General features: G+C 33.3%; 1 long non-coding RNA gene and 1 other non-coding gene across 2 annotated transcripts in view; one reads left to right on the top strand and one right to left on the bottom strand.

Annotated features, from left to right (window-relative positions):
• LOC126775618 (uncharacterized) overlaps positions 1-23,887 on the bottom strand; it is a 132,235-nt gene that overhangs the window by 85,425 nt on the left and 22,923 nt on the right. The window lies entirely within an intron of this gene.
• Positions 4,480-4,561, top strand: Trnal-aag (transfer RNA leucine (anticodon AAG)). Its single transcript has one exon. It is a non-coding gene; the product is annotated as a tRNA-Leu (tRNA).

Below are 23,887 nucleotides of genomic sequence, written 5' to 3' on the forward strand. Positions count from 1 at the left end.
GACGGTTTGGAGCTTATTCCACCAAGCTGTTCCAATGCGGATTAGTAGAATACACATGTGGCAGAATTTCAATAAAATTAGACACAAGCAGGCGTGAGGAATCACGATGTTTTCCTTCACCGTCAAGAACGTATGATTTATTTTTATTAATTATTATTAACACAAATTAAGCACATGAAAATTCAGTGGTTCTTGCCGGGGTTTTAACTCACGATCATCGTTTAAGATTCACGCGTTCTAACCACTGGGCCACCTCGGCATTTTGTATTATTATATTAATATTATTATACTGGTGGTAGGGCTTTGTGCAAGCTCGTCTGGGTAGGTACCACCCACTCATCAGATATTCTACCGCAAAACAGCAATACTTGATATTATTGTGTTCCGGTTTGAAGGGTGAGTGAGCCAGTGTAATTACAGGCACAAGGGACATAAAATCTTAGTTCCCAAGGTTGGTGGCGCATTGGCTATAAGCGATGGTTGACATTTCGTACAATGCCAATGTCTGAGGGCGTTTGGTGACCACTTACCATCACGTGGCCCATATGCTCGTCCACCTTCCTATTCTATAAAAAAAAATCATAATAATTTAAATAGTGATATATAATAATGTCTTACACTTTATATTAATCTTATATTTTTACACTTTTAATTATTAAGAGTAAAAAAAATTTGACTTGAAATAATAAAAGAAAATTATTACATATACATATATACATGTTTATAATACATAAAGATCTGAAGTCAGGCTTTTTAAGCTGATAACCATTAATTCGTCTTATATACAATACAAATAAATTTTATTTCATGAATAATATAAAATTTCAACCTAAAACCTAACTACGTTTATAAGGCGACTAATTAAATTGGACGATAGAAAAGCGAATATATTCGCACGAGGACGTCATAAAATTGTAAATTTTAATACCGATAGCAGTCCGACTATATTGCTTGGAAGTGGGTCGCACCTCCCCGGGCCGAGGGGGGTCGTACATCTCGATCCGGTACGTGATAATTGAGAAATTCCTACCCTTCTTAAGTACAGCATAATACGTCACACATAGGAACCTATTTAAATATATTATGTATTTCCCTGATACGTGCAGGTTTTTTCAATGTATTTGCATAAAAATATTACTTGTTTATTTAGTTTATATAGCAAATTACTTTCGGAAATGAGAGAAAATATTCTCTATAACATTAGGTGCACAAAAATAAAAATCTTATTAGATATATAATACTACCGTTAAACTACCGTCACCGATAATAATCTTAGGATAGTTGCGTTCCAGCCTGAGAGGAACGTGAGCCAGTGTAACTACAGGCACAAGGGACATAAAATATTAGTTTCCAATATTGGTGGCACATTGGCGACGTAAGGAATGGTTGGCAGATTTTCCTACCGACACATGTAGGTTTCCTCGCGATGTTATTCCTCACCGGTGCGCACGAAATTAATTATAAGCACTTTAAAGACTTTAGGAATAACTGGCAAGACCATAATCGGTCAGGAGGGGCCCGCAGAGGGCACAATATGTAAATTGGCTGGTAAGAAATTAGTCATCAATAGCTGCGCAGATATATTTATAGAATAAAAGAAAGATGACAATGAAGCTTAATTAAATTTCATCTAGGTTTTTAAGCAGACATTATTATTCCCCTACCTGATAGTAATTAGTAATTTTCATAATACCGGAACTGCAATAAATATATGTTCCTTTCAGTATCAATTCGCCATATTATATACGATTTTTTTATGATATAACAATTGTATAATAATAAAAGCCCACTTACCCCTTACCCGATCAAAAGGTATACCGATTAAAAGGGTAGGTGATTCAAGTGGAAAGGTGTTGCTGTTTGATTGTAGAACTGATGAGTGAACCTATCTCATGAGCTGGCACTTACTTTGGATATGTTAATTAAACACAATTAAATTATAAATTAATCCGCACGAAAATTCACGAACTATTACTTGGTTGTAGAGCTTTGTGCAAGCCCGTCTGAGTAGGTACCACCCAGATATTCCACCTCCAAACAGTAATATTTTGTATTGTTGAGTTCCGGTTTAAAGGGTGAGTGAACCAGTGTAACAACACATAACAGCTTAGTTTCCAAGGCAGCGCATTGGCGAATGAATGGTTAATATTTCTCACAGCGCGGTCTATGGGTGGTGGGGACCATATACCATCTGGTAACGCAATTGCCCACCCGCTTACCTATTTCATAAAAAAATATATATTAAACGATCAAGATAATGGTGGAGACGTCAATCAATAAACGGATTTATTTTTTACTGATACAAGTATTAATTCGTATATATTTGTTGAATTATATTATTAAGTCAAACTTTATCGCGCCTATTTGGCAAACAAAATGACTTTTTATAATTTTAGATTAAGTTTAAATACACAATCACATACGTAATATATAAAGCACCGATTACTTAATAATTATTGTAACATCTTATATAATTAATAGATATTACTTAATCGAAAATAAAAAATACATACAATTGTGTACCTTTCAAATCCGATCCCTAATAAGACTATAGGAAATAAAAACATTGACGAATCGTAAAACAAAAGGGGACAGCCCACTCGAATCGTTGAAAAAAATTCTCTAAAACAATGGAGTTCGTCCGCTTTATCATAACGGAACAAAACATCTACCTAGGCACTCCTAACAGACCTAGGAGTCGTGACTCAAAGCGCGCGAAAGTAGAACCCTCTTTATCTAAGAGGCGTTGGGGGGACGAGGGGGGGACAAGTGCATCTCAAAGAAATGCAGATTTTACACGTCGCTACACTTCGGATGTGTCGTGTGTAGTGTTGAGTTGGATGTACGGTTTGAAAAATAATATTTATAATATATTTAATAATAAAATTAATATATTATTATTCAAAATTTAAATATATTTGAGGTATATTGTAATAAAAACTTGCATCAATTTACGCAGCATTGTAATAAATATAAATAACAAAATTACTACAATAATCGAATTTCGACATTATTGAAAATTTAAGAAAAACATATTATAAGAGTTGAACATTTTATTGTCTACTTTTATTTCCAATTGTCAGTTCTATCAAAACCAAAAGATGTCAAAAACTATCAAACAAAAGAAAAACGGTTGACAAACAGAAATAAAAATGGTACTGTTTTGTCTTTATTTATAGAATGATGTAAGTATAATATACATGCATAAATATTTCATTGATTGGTTTATCGGACGTCACAAAATTAATTACAATTAGTTTACCTTATCACTAATGACATAAAACTGCGTCTTGAATTCGAAACAAATCATAATTCAAAGACATTTCTCGAGAACTTTTGATAATGTGATGTCCGTAAAATATGTGCGAATGCTAAGCTATTATAATCTTTGGCTTGCCTTAACGGTCCCTATTTCTACACTGGATTTGTAATTGGATATATTAAAGCACGAATCAAGGTGACTCTTGCTGTTTTTTGATATATCGTCACTATAAAACCATTATATTATTTTTGTACATTACGTTTGTACTTTCTCGACGTTTGAGTCGGTTTTATTTCGTCCCGGTCCCAGGGAAAAAGAGTATTTAAATCCCCATCTAGTTTTTTTTTATTATTATTATTTGTTTGTGTTTTTTTTACTATTATGTAACACAATAATGACATGAAACCTAAATAACTTACTATATGTATATATACCTAATTTTTTTTAATTTTTTTTGTTCCTCTTTTCTAGATTATATCTATGCACTATAATTAGCGGTTGGGTAAAAATCTTCTAAGATATTTCGACATACTTATCTCGACAAAACTGACCTTAGACTTCTTTGTATTTAACAATCAAAAACTTTGGCAAAGCTGTAAAACAGAACGCAATAGCATTCTTGAACTCACGACTCTTTTTCAAGATATGAGTATGACGAATATTAAGGATTCGTTTGTGCTTTTCAGCCAACAGATCGTGCCTGTTCTTCAAGAATCGTCGATTGCCTTATTACCACTCGCTTGCATGCAATATTATGGCGACTTTATTCCTGTATGAGGATTTTTTGAATTTATCTTAGATGCTTTTTATCTATGCGCCATAACTCAGTGTCAAATTATTTATTAAACATTAATATAAAGACCTTAATTATTATGTAAAAAAAAATTCAATAGCTATCGAAATAGTCAAAATGACGCTAAAAAATAATCAAAATAATATAATAAGCATAAATAGCGTTGATCATGCGGCGTGTATTTACATCTCGATTTAATTTAAGAACTATTTCTATCTCGCTCCTCAATATAGATAACATACAAATATAATGAAATAGCGTTAGTCTCGAAGTTCAATTTTGTAAGAAAATAAAGTAAGACCACACGTTGATAAACTGCACATAGTACTAAAAGCTATTTTAAAAAATCTTAAAATAAACAATGATATAAATAAATGTGTAGCTTCTGAGATAAGATACAAAAAATACATGTACCAAAAGCACGGGTAGCGTGGCCGAGCGGTCTAAGGCGCTGGTTTAAGGCACCAGTCTCTTCGGAGGCGTGGGTTCGAATCCCACCGCTGCCAATTATATTTTTACCGTTTCAATATAACTATTGTTAAATATATATGAAATATTAAAAGATAATAATCCTCACATTCGACTTGTCTCACAAATATATTTTAAAAAGCGTATTGGTATTACAAGTTACAACAATAAAAACAAATGTTATGTCACGTCTAACTCTTTAATTTAGGCTTAGTACACACGTAATGTTTAACTGAAGGACGTGGGTTCGAACCTGAACACCAGTTCTCATGCTCTATTTATGCTTTTACGAGATTAATTATCTCGTGCTCTGCTCTGATGGAGTCGTGAGTCTTCTGCATGTGTCGAAGAACTGTCATATGTCAAAAATTTTATAGGGAGCAGGCATCCTTTTCCTACTTTCCTTATATATATATAAAATAGTTTTTTCCCGAATGACGCAACGCAAAGCCAAAACTACTGACTCTAGAAAGCTGAAATTTGGAACATAGATTTATTTTACTCATCCGTTAGGCGAGGTTTTTTAGATATTTCAACTTTAAAAGGGAATAAGAGGGTTAACATATTATGAATTTTAGTCAGGACAGCTTTACTGATATATAGTTAAATATACACTATTAATATATTCTGCCGACCGTCCGTTCCGAATATGACACTCATTACAGCGAGACGAAAGGATTTCTCTAAAATATTTCAAACGCGAGGCGACGTCGTGATTCGCGTCTTGCCTCTTTGTAATTACGTGCAAATACTATTATATATGTTTTTTTTTTGTTTATTTTAAATAAACTTTTATTATTCACTAAACATTATAACAATATAATAAAATCTTGAAAATGTTCGCAACAAATTCCTTTTACTTTATTGGGAGTTTACGGTGTTGTTTTATATTTTTTTGTTTTCAAATTTTATTTCTTTAAAACATAATTATAACTCAGATTTGGTATTTTTAAATTCACAAAGGAAAGTGTCACACTCACTGTTTCTAAAAAAAAAGCAAGCATTTTAAAAATGAGGTTTTAATAGGAACCTACGTAGTATTGTATGCTCATCTGAACTATTGGAACGATTATGATTTCTTACCTCAAAGAATTCTACTATAGAGTACTTAAGACCTCTCACACGCGGACGAAACTAGTAGCATAAAAATTAATACAATACAAATAAGTACAAATTTAATAATTAATATTTAATTCATGTTATACTCTTTAAAAAAACTTATGATTTCTGGTTGATTCTTCTAGTCCTGAACATTCTGAAGGTCTTTTTTATTTATTGTTTTTGGATCTCCACAGACGCGTCCGTGCCTTTAGTTTATTTTATATTTAATTTGTTTTAATGTTATTTTAATGCGGCATCACAATCTTATAAAAGTATAATTTAACTAGCGCATAAGAGCCTGGTATTAGAACCTGCATAGGCGCGCCAATTGTCGGTTTTCACGATAGCATGCACGAGCGTTCCCGTGATGCCCCTCTGACGAGACGAAGTGGGTACCGCTGGTGGGTACCGTTAGTGGCGGTATTATTCTGGCGAAATACTTAGTATATTTTTGTGTTCTGGTTTGGTGGACCAGTGTAACTACAGGCACAAAGGATAAAACGTCGTAGTTCCCAAGGCCGATATTTAGCTCATTTGCCGGTCGAACCTATTTTATTTATAAAAAAAACGATATCAAGCTTAAAATCACAGACAGACACTTCAATCATATTTATTTGTCGGTACTAAGAAAGGAACAAGTTAACCCGAAAGAGAATTAACATGATGTTAATTAGGTAGAGGGGGAAGCCCCGATGCTGAGCGTATTGGAAATTTTCAATAACAATGAAGGCTGAACTTGGCACATTACAGCATCGTAATGTAAAACGATTAAAAGCAAAGTTTTTACGAAAGGGTGTGGTTAGTATCGTTACGTTGTTAAGGATTTATATAGAGGGGTTATTACGTGTCCATGTATTATTTATTTTATTGCTTTTTTTGCGTGTATTATTTTTAGTTACACTTGCTCAGTTACCCTTCCAACCGGAACACAACAATAGTAAGGTATATATACATTTCTGCTTGGCGTTAGAATATTTTAGAGATTTAAAAAAGCTACCACCTGATTAGAATCCAGCCAGAATTTTATCCAGCAGATAAGCTAAGAGCAATTGAGGATTTTTATTATAGAAGCGAACACAACACGAAACTGCCCAAGAACGGATGAGTTGACATTGCGGATACGGAAGCCTGGTGTTACAAGTTCGTCTTTACGTCTCGAGCTTAAACAAAAATAATATATACATATATATATATATATATGTATATATTATATGTAATTCGAAGATATATTTTATAAGAATCTATGAAATTAACCAAAAGTAATTGTCTCACAGCTGGGCATTGACCCCTTTTCCTTTGAAGAGGTACCACTCACACTGCTCCAGTGAAGACAAGTTACACTACAAACAAAATTAAGTAAACTCATACTCGCCGAATTTGAACCCATATCCTCGGTTAGGAACCTTTTACTCACTAAGCAAAAAAATACAAGACACGTAGTATCCAAATAATATCCAACTCCAAGTCGATCTACAATTAGACAATCGGCACATCGGCGGTCCGTGAGCCATTAGGGCTTTAATTGAAAATAGCGTAACGGCTGTAAATTGTGAGTGCACCCCGCTTGCACCCCGTCGCAATGTCTCTCTGTCCTCTCCCGTGTAATTATTGCCCGAGGATCCTCTGTTAATATAAGACTGGTCGCATCTATCGTTTTTAAATATCTTCGATGTAAACGGACGTAACATTTAAGGATTCCTATTTGAACTTGAACTGTTGTACTGTTTAATTGTAAAGGATGAGGTATAAAAAAAAATCCCGCTGAAGTCTTCCGCCGGTTCATTTCAGGTCTGAGGTGTTTATTTCCGGACCGGTGGTAGATATATGACAATCAAAAACTAAGTGTAACGCTTCTATATTGAATGAAGATTTTTGACTTCGACTTTGAAAGGTCTACCTTTTTTATTTAAAGGGGGGCAAAGGGGAGGCTGATGGACACTACCAACCAAACGGACCTCTGCATCACCGGAGGGCTTGCAGGTGCGTTGAAAATACCTGAATTATTGTGAATATATCACGTATACTTTAACTAACTAATGGTTAGGGAAATGACGTTGGTAACCACTTACCATCAAGTTACACATTTGCCCGTTTACGTTTTACTTTTTAGTAGGGTTTTGTAATTACAGTGATAAGACATAACTTCGTTCCCAAGGTTGGTGGCGTATTGGTGGTGCCCAGTTACCTCATTCGCCAGTCCAGTGTAAAATGAACATAATAAATACCACATAACATTGTATTCTATTCTTTGTTTACATAAAAAGACATGAGAAAGTTCGCCTTTAAAAAAACGTTAGAAAATTCATTCGACGTAACTATTTAAAAAAAAATGTAAATTAGGGTGAACGGCGCCTATTTGACCACCGAGGGTCCGAGGGTAGGGTCAATCGGTTGGTAATCGGCACTATCGCCCCGATCAGTTCGATTCCCGCGGGTTGTAATTAGATTGTTAGACGCATGCGATATTAACGTGTCACTGAGGTAGACTAGACAATCTTGATACTTGTATAAGATTATAAATTAATTTCATTCAAACTTCTTACATGATAAATAATTAATTAAACTTAATAATAGTTTAAGCAGCTTTAAATCAGTTTTAATTTAATCAAATTATAAATTATGTAAATTTTTATGTACATAGTAATTATATATATAATAATTATTATGCATTTTTTACATTAGGATATGTTTTAAAAAGCAGACAGACAATTCAAGACAGAATTCAAAATTTATATAATATCAACAAATTTAACAAATATTTTTAAATAAAACTAGTTGTATAATTAATAAATTACTATCATAAGAATATATGATAAGTATGTGAATTAATGACGTATACGTAGCTTAATTTCTCCATCTCTATATTTATTTAAATATATACAGCAAAATACACGATATCATGTAAAAGTATTCTCTTAATATCTCGCTGCTGGGCTGAGGCCCCTTCTCTCTTAGATGAGAAGGTTTGGAGCTTATCCCATCACGCCGCTCCGATTCAACGTGGAAACATAAGTGAATTTCAGTGGAATTAAACACATGCTGGCTTGCTCACGATGTCTTCTTTCACCGCCGCATACGACATCGATTACAAACACTTTCCTCGAACCCGTGATCATCGATTAAGATACACGTATTCTAACTACTAAACAATCTCTCTTTCAACCTAAAACATCCGTAAATAAATTAAACTGTTTACCATACACTACGGATACACTGAAAATCAACATTAATATCGATCACAAGATCAGTACAGGTGACATTCACCCTTAGAAAAGGAGACTATCCACCTGTAAAGTTGGGCCAATAAACTCTACCCAACAGTGACCATGTAAGATATCTTGGCTTACACATTGATTGTAGGCACCACGTCAATTGTAAAAAACAGGAGCTTCAGCTAAAGTACAACAGCCTATACTGGATACTAGGAAGGAACTCAAGACTCTCTTTGGACAGCAACTGCTTATATTTAAAGTCATCCTAAAACCCATTTGGAAATATGGTCTGCAACTATGGGGCAGCGCAAGCGATTCCAACAAAAATATACTCCAACGCCAACAGAACAAGATCACAAAGACAATTGCAAATGTAACATGGTACATAACCAACAATGAAGTTCACTAGCACCTTGAAATGAGTAAAATCAAAGAGGAAATTCGGAGTTAGGCAGCTAAATACAAAGATCGGTATAAGCCGATAACCATCACCCTAACGAACTCGTTCACCAACTCACCATGGACCGGTATGTGAGACGACTAAAACGTCATCATATCCTAGAGCTAGAAGACCGGCAGTAGCTCTGGGCAGCAGATGAGTAGACGCTTCCAATGGGAAGCCACTCCGCATGACAACATCACAGAACAAATTTGCTCAAAGCTTTGGGGCTGATTGCAAATTCACACAAAGAAAAAAAATACATTATCAATCAAAAGTATCAAAACTGCTCAAGTATCTACAGCCACAATTTGATGTCGATAAGAAAGTCAGTTGAGCACAGTATTATATACATAATTTCTTTTAACGTATAGCGTGCCACACTCGATACAATATTAACAGTAACCTTTGTGTAAAAACAAGCGAAAGAGACAATTAATTATTTGTAAAGGGCAATTACGATGTTCTATAATATAAATAACATTTAACAAAATGTGATATATCAGGGAGAAAGCTAACGTGCGCGAGTCGTAGCCGTGTAGTCGGATCCTAGTTAATGTTTATGTTGAATTTATTCCGATATGAACGAACGCTTACAAATAAATAGCCTTTTCTTTTTCTCTAATACGTTTTTATATTGATTTATTGCGAAGGTCTTAATGGGGTTTTCGTTTTTTTTTTTCGTTTGTTTGTTTCCTGCCAAGTGCATTTTAAAATCGGAATATATATTTTATATAGATATAATATATCATACACACTACATACATAGTGATTCGCAATTTATACTATTCATTTTTATATATTAAAAATCTTATATGGGATATTACTTATTAAGAGCCGAAATGGTAGTGTGAGTATTTTTACATAATTATACTACTAAAATTATGTCAAATCTAGGATTAGTAGGAGATATAAATAGTAAATAAGACCGTGCTGACACAAAATCCATCTCTCGTTGTGATCTCTCTATGTGACAGCAATCCGTGCCGTCCGAGGCACGTAATCAATGAGAATAACAGAAAACCCAATTATTTTGTTCGATCCATCACCTCGATTATATTATATATTAACCAATATACAAACAAGTTGTTTATATAAGCAAATACTACGGTAAGCTAATCTTCAAAGTAATTTTCAACAAAATAAAATTTCAAATTCAGACAAATAATATTAATTAAATTGGATTAATTTTCCGCAAATTTAATTTAAATAAACGGTAACTTTCTAAACCCGTTATCTATGAATATTGGTATTATTCTGTAACTCATAACTCAACGTAAAACTCGATCGTGAAGTGTCGTAAAGAGATAAGCAACACTGATTGCAATAATTAGAAAAAAGCATATTAGCTTAAATTTAAAGTAATATAAATGTGAAAGCTCAATTTAAAATGCTTGTATGTAAGATGCGACGTTTATATCTATCAATATATGGAGAGAGTTCGGTCCTCCTGGCTGGCCTAGGCCAGTCAAGGTAGGGGCCTCGGGGTTGCCCCCTTTACCCGGGCTATTCCTCCTCGACGGTTTTGACCGTCGCGTCATTTCATTCTGGCCCAAAGGGCCAGGGTCTCAATGACCTGTGGCAATATATATCAACAAAGTATGATGACTTTTGTAATTTGCCGCAAGATGGCGCTGCAACTCAACAACATTTATAACAAATAAAATCAAAATATACTTTAATCAAGTAAGCTCTTGCGACGATTTTTAATTTGTAATTATGTATGTAATACAAGATATATATATATATATATTTTCTTTAAATTTTTGGAATGTAGATTCTACCGGGAAGAACCGGATCAACCAAAGAAGCCGTGTGAAATACAAGATATATATATATATATATATATTTTCTTTAAATTTTTGGAATGTAGATTCTACCGGGAAGAACCGGATCAACCAAAGAAACTCAGTAGTTACTTTTTTAGGTTAATCAAGTTATACAGATAATTAAATATAATTAAATTATTATTTATTCAGCTTCAAAACAAAGGAATACAAACTCGTAAAACGTTTTTATCATCTATACCGTTAAACTGATCACCATGACAATCGGTAAATGGACAGACAGACAGACATAGCCTGGACAACGTCCACTGGTTCTTGCTAATTATAAATTAATCCACGCGAACGTGTTCATCCGTGAACGCGTGCAAATGTTTTTCAATAATAAATAACAATTAATTTAATAGCTATAAACGGTTACAATAATACATAGGATTATGTATTTCTTAATAGAAGATCATAACATGTAGACTTGATTACATACACAATAATTTATTGCTATAAATAACCAGCCGAGATTTATATCTTTTTTTTTAAAGTGAAACAACTAATATTGCGCTGCAATCAATATCGAGACACGCTACCCGCGAGCCCGTAATGTGCATCCGTCTGTACGTCTCATGACTTTTTAGAGGAAGTAACAGGAATTCCCGCAGCTGGACTAAGGCTATTTTATGTACAGACGTACAAGATAAAACATCTTATTTCTCAAGGTTGGTGACACATTGCTATTGATGCTTATATTATCGGTGTTCAACCATGTTTAAAATTTCTTATACTACAGCCCATACAAGGTTGTGATGTTGGCTCTTTGCCAGAGGGTTGTGATGTCCCCATTTTACATAAGCTTTTATATACATTTCTTGTCTACGCTGTTGACTGTTGATGAGTTCCTTCGTCTGGAGCCAATCTTCGGTGTAGAATCATGTTATGCTTACCTTTAAAATTGTCATCGGTACGGAAGGAATTAAAATTCAAAATCGTAGGATAAGAGGAATTGGTTCTAAGCATTGGTACCGTTAGAAATATTAACTATTTCTGACATCGCCAATGAGCCAATTGGGAATGTTATGTCCCTTGTGCTTTTGGTTACACGTTATGTATGCTACACTGGTTCACTCATCCTTCCAACTGGAACGTAACAATACTAACTGCTGTTTGGCAGTAGAGCATGTTTTGAGTGGGTGGTACCTACCCAGAAGTATTTGCACAAAGGCCTACCACCAAATAGCTATTCCAGATAATAGTAATGATAATAATATCCTAGGACATTATTCACACACGGCCATCTGATCCCAAATTAAGCTTGTACAAATCTTGTGCTATGGAAACCAGACAACTGATATACGACATATACTACTTTTCTTTTGTAAATATATACTTATATAGATAATTACACGCCGACTCAGGACAAACAGACATGTTCATGCACACAAATGTCTGTCCTGGGTGGGAATAGAACCCACAATTTTTGGCGTGTAAGGCAAATATCTATCAACCACGCCGGCTCGTCAAGCAATGGGATAAAATTGAATAGCTCGCAGAAGGAACGCCCGCACCAATATACATTGGAGCAGTCGATAAAATGATGTTTCCATATTCATTACAAACGAAATCTTGTCGGTTATCTAAGTGAAATAAATTACAGGGCTGTTAATTGATACAGTTTCGATTGTGGGGGAGTCGGCGATGCGTCACGCGTTATCGGAGGTTTGTCTGATGCGATCGAATTAATGAGGAACGGCAGATGTTACGGGCTGAATGAAGACGTACATACAGAAGTACAACGTATCCGATTAATCTTTCATGTCTATATTTAAAGTTTTTACTATAAACGCACTTTCTCATCATCTATCATGCTTATATTATAAATGTGAAAGTGAGTTTGTTTGTTTGTTACGCTTTCACGGCTTAACTAATCAACCGATCGTTATGAAATTTTGTATATACGTTGTCAAGGGTACCGAATGAACATAAGCTACCCAACAACACCACGCGTAATGGGGCCTCTTCGGAGCGAAGCCTCTGACGGAAACTAGTAAAAATATAAAAAATAAGTTTTGTGTGATGTTTTTCGGTTTTAAGGAAAAACTAATTTACCGATTGATATGAATTTTTCATATTATTTTAGTTTATAGTTTAAGGACAAACATAGCTATATGGTATGTTGATATGTTATGTCAACACAGTCGGAGAGAAGATTTTCGGACGCTTCCAAAGCGAACGCTGCTCAATCTATTTACATACACAAAAAATAAACATTGTTTGAAAGATTTCTAAATATCTAAATAATGTACATAAAGGTCAGACAGCATATATCTTTTATGCATGTGTCATTAACCATTTTCATATTTTATTTAGTGTTGTAGAAATAATCAGAAATATTTAAATAAAAAATAAATAAATCTGGCTTTACTTTTGTAGTTTTCTTGTGTACCAATGGACGTCTAACCGCTACCGGCTTACAAACCCGTCTCGTTTAATAAGCACGTTGTAAAATATTAATTTATTACTTAAAAAAAATTATTATTGATTTTTGGCGAAAAAATATGTTTACAAAGTATTTAAACAAACCGTTTGATTCATATTTACTGATTTTTTTAATTCGTCTCAACATATATTTTTATATATATATTTATATATATTTTTACATATATTTTTACATATATTTTGCTCATGTGTTTCTGTACCGATTTTAATGATGTTCTTGCGTTAGGATCATTATAGTTGTAATGTGGACGACATTCGTATTACAAATTGTTAAGAAGAGTTATATGAAGTCGGATTTGGATTTTAATGATTTGCTATGTCATTTACATGAAAAAAGATTTGTCTTTATTTAAAGCCAAATAAACAAAATATTTAAATGGGTCACACAATGAGACATAATATGTTCTTTGGGCTTAAATACACTCACTCGCCACATAACGAAAAACTGATAATATTGACATTTGATGGACATTATGACATGTCGAAAATGATGCGTTGAATTACTTAATATTTATTTAAAATTTTACAACGAACTGTTTCACGTTTAATAGCCTGCGATCAGTAAATACACTGTTTTTACATAAATCTTATATATATTTGATAATCGTTAAGTGTGTATTCTATATATTATTGAAATTATAACTTCATTATAATGTATAAACATCTTAAAAAACGTCGCAATTTAACATTATATATAAACTAAAGTTACAGTCTTTGATTAGAATGCTTTTGCGGCATTCCAGGATGCTCCAATGCGAGTTGGGGAATATATGTGCTAGATTTTCATCCTACACTTACAGGTATCCTCACGATATTTTCTTTCACCGCTGATCACGAGATGAACTATAACCACAAATTAAGCACATTAAAATTTCAACATATTAATATTTTATATAGACTATAAACGCCTTAAAACTATGGCCTATTATAGTGTGAAAGTTCCATGCCATAAAATTAGTATGGAGTTTTTACGTTAATTCAAAAAGAATACTTTATCAAGCATTTTTATAATATAAACATGGAGTACTGACGTCATAGCTCAATAAATAATACGGAAATTAATTACATTTACCTATCACTGTATCGGATCTCAACATTCTAGTTTAACACAAGGTGTTTGGAATAATTTAACAATAAATTTCTAAACACTAACTCGATAATAATCAATACATGACATTTGTACTCGTCAAAGTTCTCGTCTTTTGTTCGTAACTTCCTGAACGAAACCACAGTTTCTTATTCAACCGTACACACATACAGACCTCTAATTGCATTCATATTGGTGACCACCTTAGCAGGTGCACGGCCGAGCGTAACGGCCGTCAGTGAAGTGGAACCTCAACCCATTATCAACCTAAATAGCTTTAATTTAAGTTTCAAAGTCCTCTGATAATCATGATTTGATAGTCAAACAATAGTCGATTAATGTATAGGATTTATTGAGAGCGAATTAAAGTTCAATTTCGCGTGTAATTTCGGTTTTCGGTTGAACAATAACATTTCACTGTAAGGTCAATAGCATGATGGGCGAATTTGGTTCGGTTAATTACTGAATATGTTTAGTGGTCGAAGCGTTTTGGGCTCACTAAGAGTTAATAGCAAAAAAGTGCTTATAATACACTGTTTCTCATGAAGGCGGATAAAGTAAATTAAATAACATTTGATTGGCAATGTATGTGATAATAGATATAGTTGGATACGATCGTTTTGATACATTATTAAGAAAATGAATTGCGTTTAAGAGTTATAAAGAAAAGTAACGGATCGTTGCGTCTCTGATAGGATAAGTATGAGATGGCACGTCAAGGATTTGAGTAATCGGTAAAGCGTAACGGACTCATATTTGTAATATTAAAATTTTATATTTTTAAATTATTATGGTTATACACTTTTTTTTTGCACGGCGTTGAACGAAGCGGAGTTTTATTCGATATTTGAAAACTTTGAGCATTAAGTATTATTCAGTCCATTTGGATAATTTTTCTATATAGTTTTAATATTTAAAATATTATTTATTTTGTTATAATTGGTTTGTTATTTAATTCATCGTAAAGAGTAACAACTGAGTTTTTATTTATAGTATAGGTAGGCGGACGAGCATATTGGCCACCTGATGGTAAGCGGCCACCAACGCCCATATACATTGGCATTGTAAGAAATGTTAACCATCGCTTACATCGCCAATGCGCCACCAAACTTGGGAACTAAGATGTTATGTCCCTTTTGCCTGTAATTACACTCGCTTACTCATCCTTCAAACCGGAACACAAAAATACGAAGTACTGCTGTTTTACAGTAGAATATCTGATGAGTGAGTGGTACCTACCCAGATGATCTCACACAAAGCCCTACCACTAAAATTTACTACCAATAAAAGTTCTTGCCGGTTATTTTCGGTAGAATCTACCCGCCAAATTGGCGGTAGCCTTACCTTAAATATCTCTTATCAAAGTCGTGGAACAGTTCATACGTGGTACCAGCTGTTTTATCATAAGCACAATTAATCCATAGTGCAATTAGCGAGCACCTCCAGGGAATATAACATGTACAGTGTCGCGTGTCTGTATGTAAATGAACAATTTAATCGTCGAGATGGTTTCGATGACAAATGGACGTGTATATTAATGAAAGGTAAGTTTTCGTTGTGTTATTGTTATTAACTAATCGGAACCGATGGCTCAGTGGTTAGAACAATAAATAATGATTTCGAACGGATATTTCGGGTTCAAAACACTTTTAAACATACTGTGTTGGATAAAATTCTGCCACTTACTGAGTAGGTACACCCATTCATCAAATATTTTTTGTATGTGTTTGTCCAGCCGTGGGACAATATTTACAATCTCTAATGTATTGTTAATGAATTTGTAACTTACTATTATAAAACTTAATCCTACATTACTGAAAATATTCAATATAATTTAAAATATAAAAAATATGCGCCTGCGCAAGTAATCGTTAATCTTTAAACGTAAAAATAAAACAGAAATGTTACAATACCGCATTAAAGATAACACCACCACACTCACCACCGCCTGCCGTCGATAAAATCGATACCACCATCGAAACCGCCATAGTAATTAACTGTTTCGGACACCACATGTCAGTTGATAATAAAAAACTTTAAAGTGAGCAACTAATTATCGATGGGGGAAACACGTAGCTTTCTCATATGTGTGTGTGCGTGTGTTTGTGTGTGTGTGTGTATGTGTGCAGTGTGTGTCACATCCAAATAACGTTATTTTATAACTAGCAAAATCCGCAGATGCGTCAACGTGGAATTCTTCGGCTTGTGATGAGAATCCTTTAAAATCTGCTATTTTAACTTAATATTCCTATTCGAATTAAATATATTAAAATTATAAGGTTGACCGCGGTATTTTAAAATAAATTTTTTTATTGTTTTCGTTTTGCTAACTCGCAAATTAACTTAAAAAGTGTCAGTTATTTTAAAATCACAGACAGACACTTCAATTTTATTTATTTGTGTATATTATCTAGTGGTCCTCGGTTCAAACCCCGGGTCAGGCCAATAAATAGTTATTGGGTTTTTCTATCGAAGATTTTCATTATCAGTCCGGAGTCTGGAAGTTGGAAGTGTGTACACTCCACTGCCTCAGAAAGCATGTAAAGCCGTTGGTCCTGCGGCTGAACTCTTTCCGGTCGCGTCGGATTGCCGTCCCATAGGATTATGAAAGGCCATAGAGAATGCACTTGTGTTCGATCACAAATTCGTGCACTGTTGGTCAATCTCTAAAAAGATTAATAAATTATTATTCAAACAAAAGTGGCGATCATAAGATCTATCAAAATTGAATTGTTAAAATATTATAAAAGCCGACGACATATTGAATTGTGACGTCATATACCATTATTTTCTACTTAGCTAATTAAGCTTTATATATTAACACATGTTCGCACAGATTAAATACATCACAATCATTTCGTGCGTCGCAGTCGAGTAAGAACAGAAAATTTAAATAAATGTCTAACACATATATAATTAGAATTGACGTTAACTATGCGTGTGAAAGAGATAGCGAATAAATTAAAGATCGGAAGCCGATTGGCACGCTCCACTGCGGGTGACCAAATATGTTTTTTTTATCATTAATTAAAAATACAGTCGATTTGATGAATGATATCCTGGTGTAGGTTCGAAGTCGGTTAGAGTTACTTTCTTTGTTTAATTTATTGATATTACTCATACACTATATGTCATAACCTATGAATATCATTACACTTTACAATATATACAAATAAATGAGTTATTTTTTGTAGTCTAGGAAAAAGTACTAAACCAATATAAATAAAACCCATTCCAGAAGATGTAGTGCGTTTCGGAGAAAGTTTTAGTACATAATATTATTGTATAAGTAGGTTTTGTATTTTCACTTGTTTTAAATTTAGACTATTGACGTGACGAACGTAAATTTTTATAATATAGGTAGGTGGACGAGCATATGGGCCACCTGATCGTAAGTGGTCACCAAACGCCCTTAGACATTGGCATAGCAAGAAATGTTAACCATCGCTTACTTCGCCAATGCGTCACCAACCTTGGGAACTAAGGTGTTATGTCTCTTGTGCCTGTTACACTGGCTCACTCACCCTTCAAACCGGTACACAACAATACCAAGTACTGCTGTTTTGCGCTAGAATATCTGATGAGTGGGTGGTACCTACCCAGACGAGCTTGCACAAAACCCTACCACCAGTATATATATATATAAAGTCTTAAGTAATTTATTAAATGTTATTAAACTTTATATCGTGGCGACAACATTTATATATAGGTAATTTGATTCTAAAGTTTTTAGAGGTAAGTTCAGTAAATAGGTAGATAGACAAATAAGTTATCTAATTGTATGATATATTTTTATATATCGATTCGATTGCTAATTACACTGACTGTAAGTGATCATTGGCTAAAATCAACCAAGACGCACATGAAGACTCAGTTGTGCATGCATAGGATTAACACCGCAATCTTCTGTTAAAATTCATGTATTCTAACCACTGAGCCATCTCGGCATATCGTCTTAATAACTGACATTGACAACTCATAACGCAATGTATGCATTACTATTCGTTAAATCGTAATTGTCACATTCCTTATTCAAAAAATAAAACGACCGCGCAAGATTTAGAATACATTCTTAAATCAAAATACAAAATTTAAATTTCGAAAAGTTCTAATAGAATCCCCTTTTATAGAATTAAGTGCACTTTCATAAATCGAACCAAAAATAAACTGTAAATCACAATCATGCAAATGAACCCTTCAAATGCCATCGAAATTCAAATGACGGCCATAAAATCGGTATCCCAACAATATCTTCAATGTATTCAGGGACATTAACAAAGCAAACTTAAAACCTACGCCACTTACGCCCGGATTGGCTTTAGCGTCCATTAATGAGCTATTGAAAAATGATAGCAAAAATAATTCCCTGGAAAAAAATTATCATAAACAATTTTAGGGTTAACCTTTCCCAAGCTGTCAGAATTTGCGGCGTTCGAAATTCAACTCTAATAACGCACAAGAGAATTAAAACTCAATTTGTTAAACAGTTTCGATATTTGAAAAGAGCATCTAGCATTTCGCCTCATCTTTCATTTCAAAATTACCTCCGAACTATCTTGAACTTTAAGTATTGGAAATAAAGTTCCAAATTCAATATTAAATAATCAGATGTAATCATATGATAATTTTTTTTTACCCGTAAATGGCGTATGCAAATTTCTATTCGGTTTGTATCGGATGCTTAGAAGGATTTATATGAGGGTTGAATTGGATTCAATATGGCGATGACAGATGTGAAGACGGATTCAAAACATCGTATCGAATTACTTGATAGTTGATAATAATATGTCGAGCTTTTAAACATTAGAAATTGTACAAAATGTGTCAAGTATACATTGAGATTTAAATTAACATTTTCTCGAACTTGCAAATTTCAAATTTGGAATCGTAATATTATGATGATGGCCTCTTGACCAATGATGATCACTGCAAACGTTCTCATTGCAGGCCACCCCGCTAGTAAAAAAACACACTTGAACATAAAATGTGTTTTTTATATCAAGGGTAGGCTAAATACCGACAGTAAGGTCACCACCGCAGAGTAAGATATACTAATCATCCTTGCCAATGAAGACAAGACCAATTCTACCTTAAAAAGTGTGTCTGTTATATGAACCCGAAGAATAAGCCAGGTGGACAACGAAGGCGCCAAAATAACGGAATCCGAATACGTAACATCATTTATATTTAATTACATTTTAATTTAAAATAAAATAATTATATATTTATTAATTAATTCTTAAAACAATATAATAATACGAATATTAAAATTTAATTCATTTATAATTATTATAAATTATAAACTTTTTACGTTAATTAATTATTTTTTTAGAATTATATCTATATATATTATAAATGCGAAAGATACTGTCTGTTCGAAACGCTTTCATTGCTACGCCACTGAGCCGATTTTGATGTCACTTGATATGAAATAAGTTTGAACTCCAAGGAAGGACATTGGCTACTGTTTATCTAACAACCCCTTAATTATTCATTGTTAATAATAATAAGAACTGTAAGCTTATAAAATAATGGTATTTTTACTTCTGGATAATATTTCACACCTAGACCAAAGTCAGTTAAAAAAATATATAAATATATGCATGAACTAAAATCTAACCCACGTTAGTTGTTAACGGCAAACGATTACGTGTTGCGACTTCACCTGCTCATTGTTTTTTTTTGTTTCAAATAAATAGGCAAATGACCCACCCGATGTCAAGACCCTTAGAACATTAACGCGCTACCAACATTGGGAACTAAGATGTTATGTCGGTTATCCCTGTAGTTACACTGGCTCACTCACCCTTCAAAAAGTGATATGTAAATATGGTGAGTTGGTACCCACCCAGACGGACTTGTATCAAGCCCTACCACAAAGTATATCAGCTTGCTAAAGAATAAAATTACATGTCGCGACTTCACCTGCTCTTAATTATCATCATATTTTCCTTACCTTGATCCTATTTATTTTGGATCGGTGCTGTGCTTGAGTGTGCAATAGTTTTGGTGAACTTTTGTAACCAGTCTCCATGACCCTTCAGAATGCGTTTGGTGTGTTGGTTTCCCGCCAACATGGTGTTAGTTGACGGATGATAACAAAGAAGAATCACTGAGTGTGTCATTCTGCATCTATGCTAAAAAATACATAAATATATTTTTTACATATATATATATATATATATATAAAAAGTATATTTTTCTCAAGCTGAAGCTCTTTTCAAAACCAATTTATTTTACCTTTGATACGAAAACTTAAGAATACAACATTGAATTAAAAAAAAAAAAACTTTTACTTGACATATTTCTATCCACAACCTACATTATTATCATTAATGTTCAGGTATTTGCAACAAGCAGTCCCTTTAGTCGAACTTACAGTCGAGATTGACAGGTGGGTTACACTCCATCGACGACGGCACGTGCCATCTGGCTTTCTTAATGATCGGCCTTTATAATTTTTAACGGTTCGTATTTGCATGTTAACATTGTGTATTGCTACAAAACGAAACTTAACTATTATTTATATTTTAAATGTAAACTATTTATTTTGTTAAATAATTTAACTGGCCGGCGAAATTAAAAAAAAAATCTAAAAATTGAAAAAAATAACAAACAATATTTTATAATTCTAATAAAAATAATATACAAATTTATTTCAATAATTCAAAAAAGCTTTAAAATAAAGAGCCGAGGCTCAGTATTTAAAACGATGATCGCGGATGACCTATGCAAGCACCACTGAATTTTTATGTGCTTAATTTATGCTGTTCATTCGCCTTGTGCTCGGCGGTGAAAGAAATCATGGTTAAAAAACCTGGTCGTGTCAGCAGCGTGGTACAATATATGTACATTTAATGACTATTACGTTTATATTTTTAATAAAATAAATTATTAACATCAATTTAAATTTCGAATCAACTTAAAATAATAACAAAAACCCATTTTATGATGGAAATGATATATTTTTAAAAATGATTTAAAATAAAAAATAAAATTTAAAGTTCTAAAACAACGTACAATAATAATTATAAAATTACCTAAATCATTAACATATACGATGAGCAAATATTTATTAATCCTTATTAAAATATAAAGACAAAATTAATATTATTATTTTTTAAATTGAATATAATAAATATTTCGTCACCTTGAAAATTATATTTTGTTACAGGATTCATTATTAATAACAAAAATAAAACGCTACCGTATGTTGCTAACGTAAAACCGGTATAATTTAAACGAAGAATAGAATACGTTCGATTTTTAAATTGAAAGTCGAAGATGGGACATGATTATTGGTTTCGAATAGCGCCCCCTCGAGACCTTGCACGGGTGGCCCGAGTACTCCGAGTCACTGACACACGAGGCTTAAGCATCCATCTGAATAATATTTCGTTGCATGTTCATGTCAATTTATTGACGAGTGCTCTTAAGTTTTTTTAAAAACCGTTCATAAATACAACAAATATAAAGCAACAGATTAAAAATCATCATAGTAATTAGTAAATCATTAAATAGTAATCAGTTAATTGAACTTCGCATAGATTTAACTTGATTCAATTGTAGGGCTTTGTACAAGCACGTCTGGGTACAACCAACTCATCACATATTCTACCGCCAAGCATCAATATTTAGTATTTTTGTGCTCCGGTTGAGTGAGTCAGTGTAATTACAGGCACAAGGGACATAACATCTTAGTTCCAAAGGTTGGTGACGTATTGACGATGTAAGGGATGGTTAATATTCCTTACAGTGCCCATGTCGTGCGATGGTATCTACCATTATGTAGGTGATTTGCCAGTCTGCCTGCCGATTTTAAAATTTTAAAATCTTCTTGTATATATAATGTCCGTTCAAATCGTGTGTATTCTTAGCAGACGTGTTCATTTCATTATCAATACGTCATTATATTTCCGGCAAGTTGAAAACGAAATTATATTTTTTATGCAAAAAAATAATGAATTATTGTACAAACTTAAATATAAAATATATTGTCTTTATAAATAAATTATCGTTCTTTTATATATTTTTTAATAATAATAATTCAAGAATAACTTTAATGTGCATTATATTATTAACATAGTAATAAAAAAATATTTTCTTTTATAATATGTATAATAAATTATATTTAAAAAAAAAGAGAAACAGCGCAACTGTTGGCAATTTAAATAGTTTTTGTTACGACTTATCCCTGAAACCGTGGTCCACCGTAACCCAATAATCTCGCTAAGATGCTGGTGGATATATGTTTTAAGAAAATTTTACGTAAAACAGAGCAATATGCAAATAAACCCATTTATTATATTATAAAAAGTATTTACGGAACGGGTATACAATGCTTTGTCTTCTTCTTTCGAATGTCAAATTACTTGTAACAGAAAGAGATAAATCATTAGATTTCACTGGTGGTAGGGCTTTGTGCAAGCTCGTCTGGGTAGGTACCACCCACTCATCAGATATTCTACTGCAAAACAGCAATACTTGATATTGTTGTGTTCCGGTTTGAAGGGTGAGTGAGCCAGTGTAATTACAGGCACAAGGGACATAAAATCTTAGTTCCCAAGGTTGGTGGCGCATTGGCTATGTAAGCGATGGTTGACATTTCTTACAATGCCAATGTCTAGGGGCGTTTGGTGACCACTTACTATCAGGTGGCCCATATGCTCGTCCGCCTTCCTATTCTATAAAAAAAAAAATAACCTATTTCAATTGCAAAAGAAGTAGAGAAAATTCCATCCATTACAAACAGTCATTGATTAATATACCTTTATTTATAATACAACACGTGCATCCAGTAAACGAAAGTTTTTGAAAAACGAACAATAAAACGCTAACATTTATAACGTGTTCTAAATTTAAATAAACCCTGATTAAAAATATTTTGAAACAATTTCAATTCTAAAATTTTATATTTAGAACGGCAATTGGCGTCAACTGTTAGTATGAATACTATTGTGAGCGGACGCGTTCAACAATCAGCATGCAGATCCGTATCGAATATATAATCATTAATTCACATTACTGTTACAAAAGGAACGAGTTAAATAGTTAATGGTTTAGTAATAAATGGCGGACAAATCGATAGAAAATCGGATCATCAATACGAATTACATGGTCCGATTATGATGTGCTTTTGACATTTTATACGTATTATAAATGATATCTGGATATGATGGTTGGGATCGATAATCATTTTATACATTATTGACAGCCTCGCTGGTCTGGCTTTACAATTGCAGATCCCGATT

The sequence above is a fragment of the Nymphalis io genome, chromosome 18 (assembly GCF_905147045.1).
Source record: "Nymphalis io chromosome 18, ilAglIoxx1.1, whole genome shotgun sequence".
Taxonomy (NCBI): Eukaryota; Metazoa; Arthropoda; class Insecta; order Lepidoptera; family Nymphalidae; genus Nymphalis; species Nymphalis io.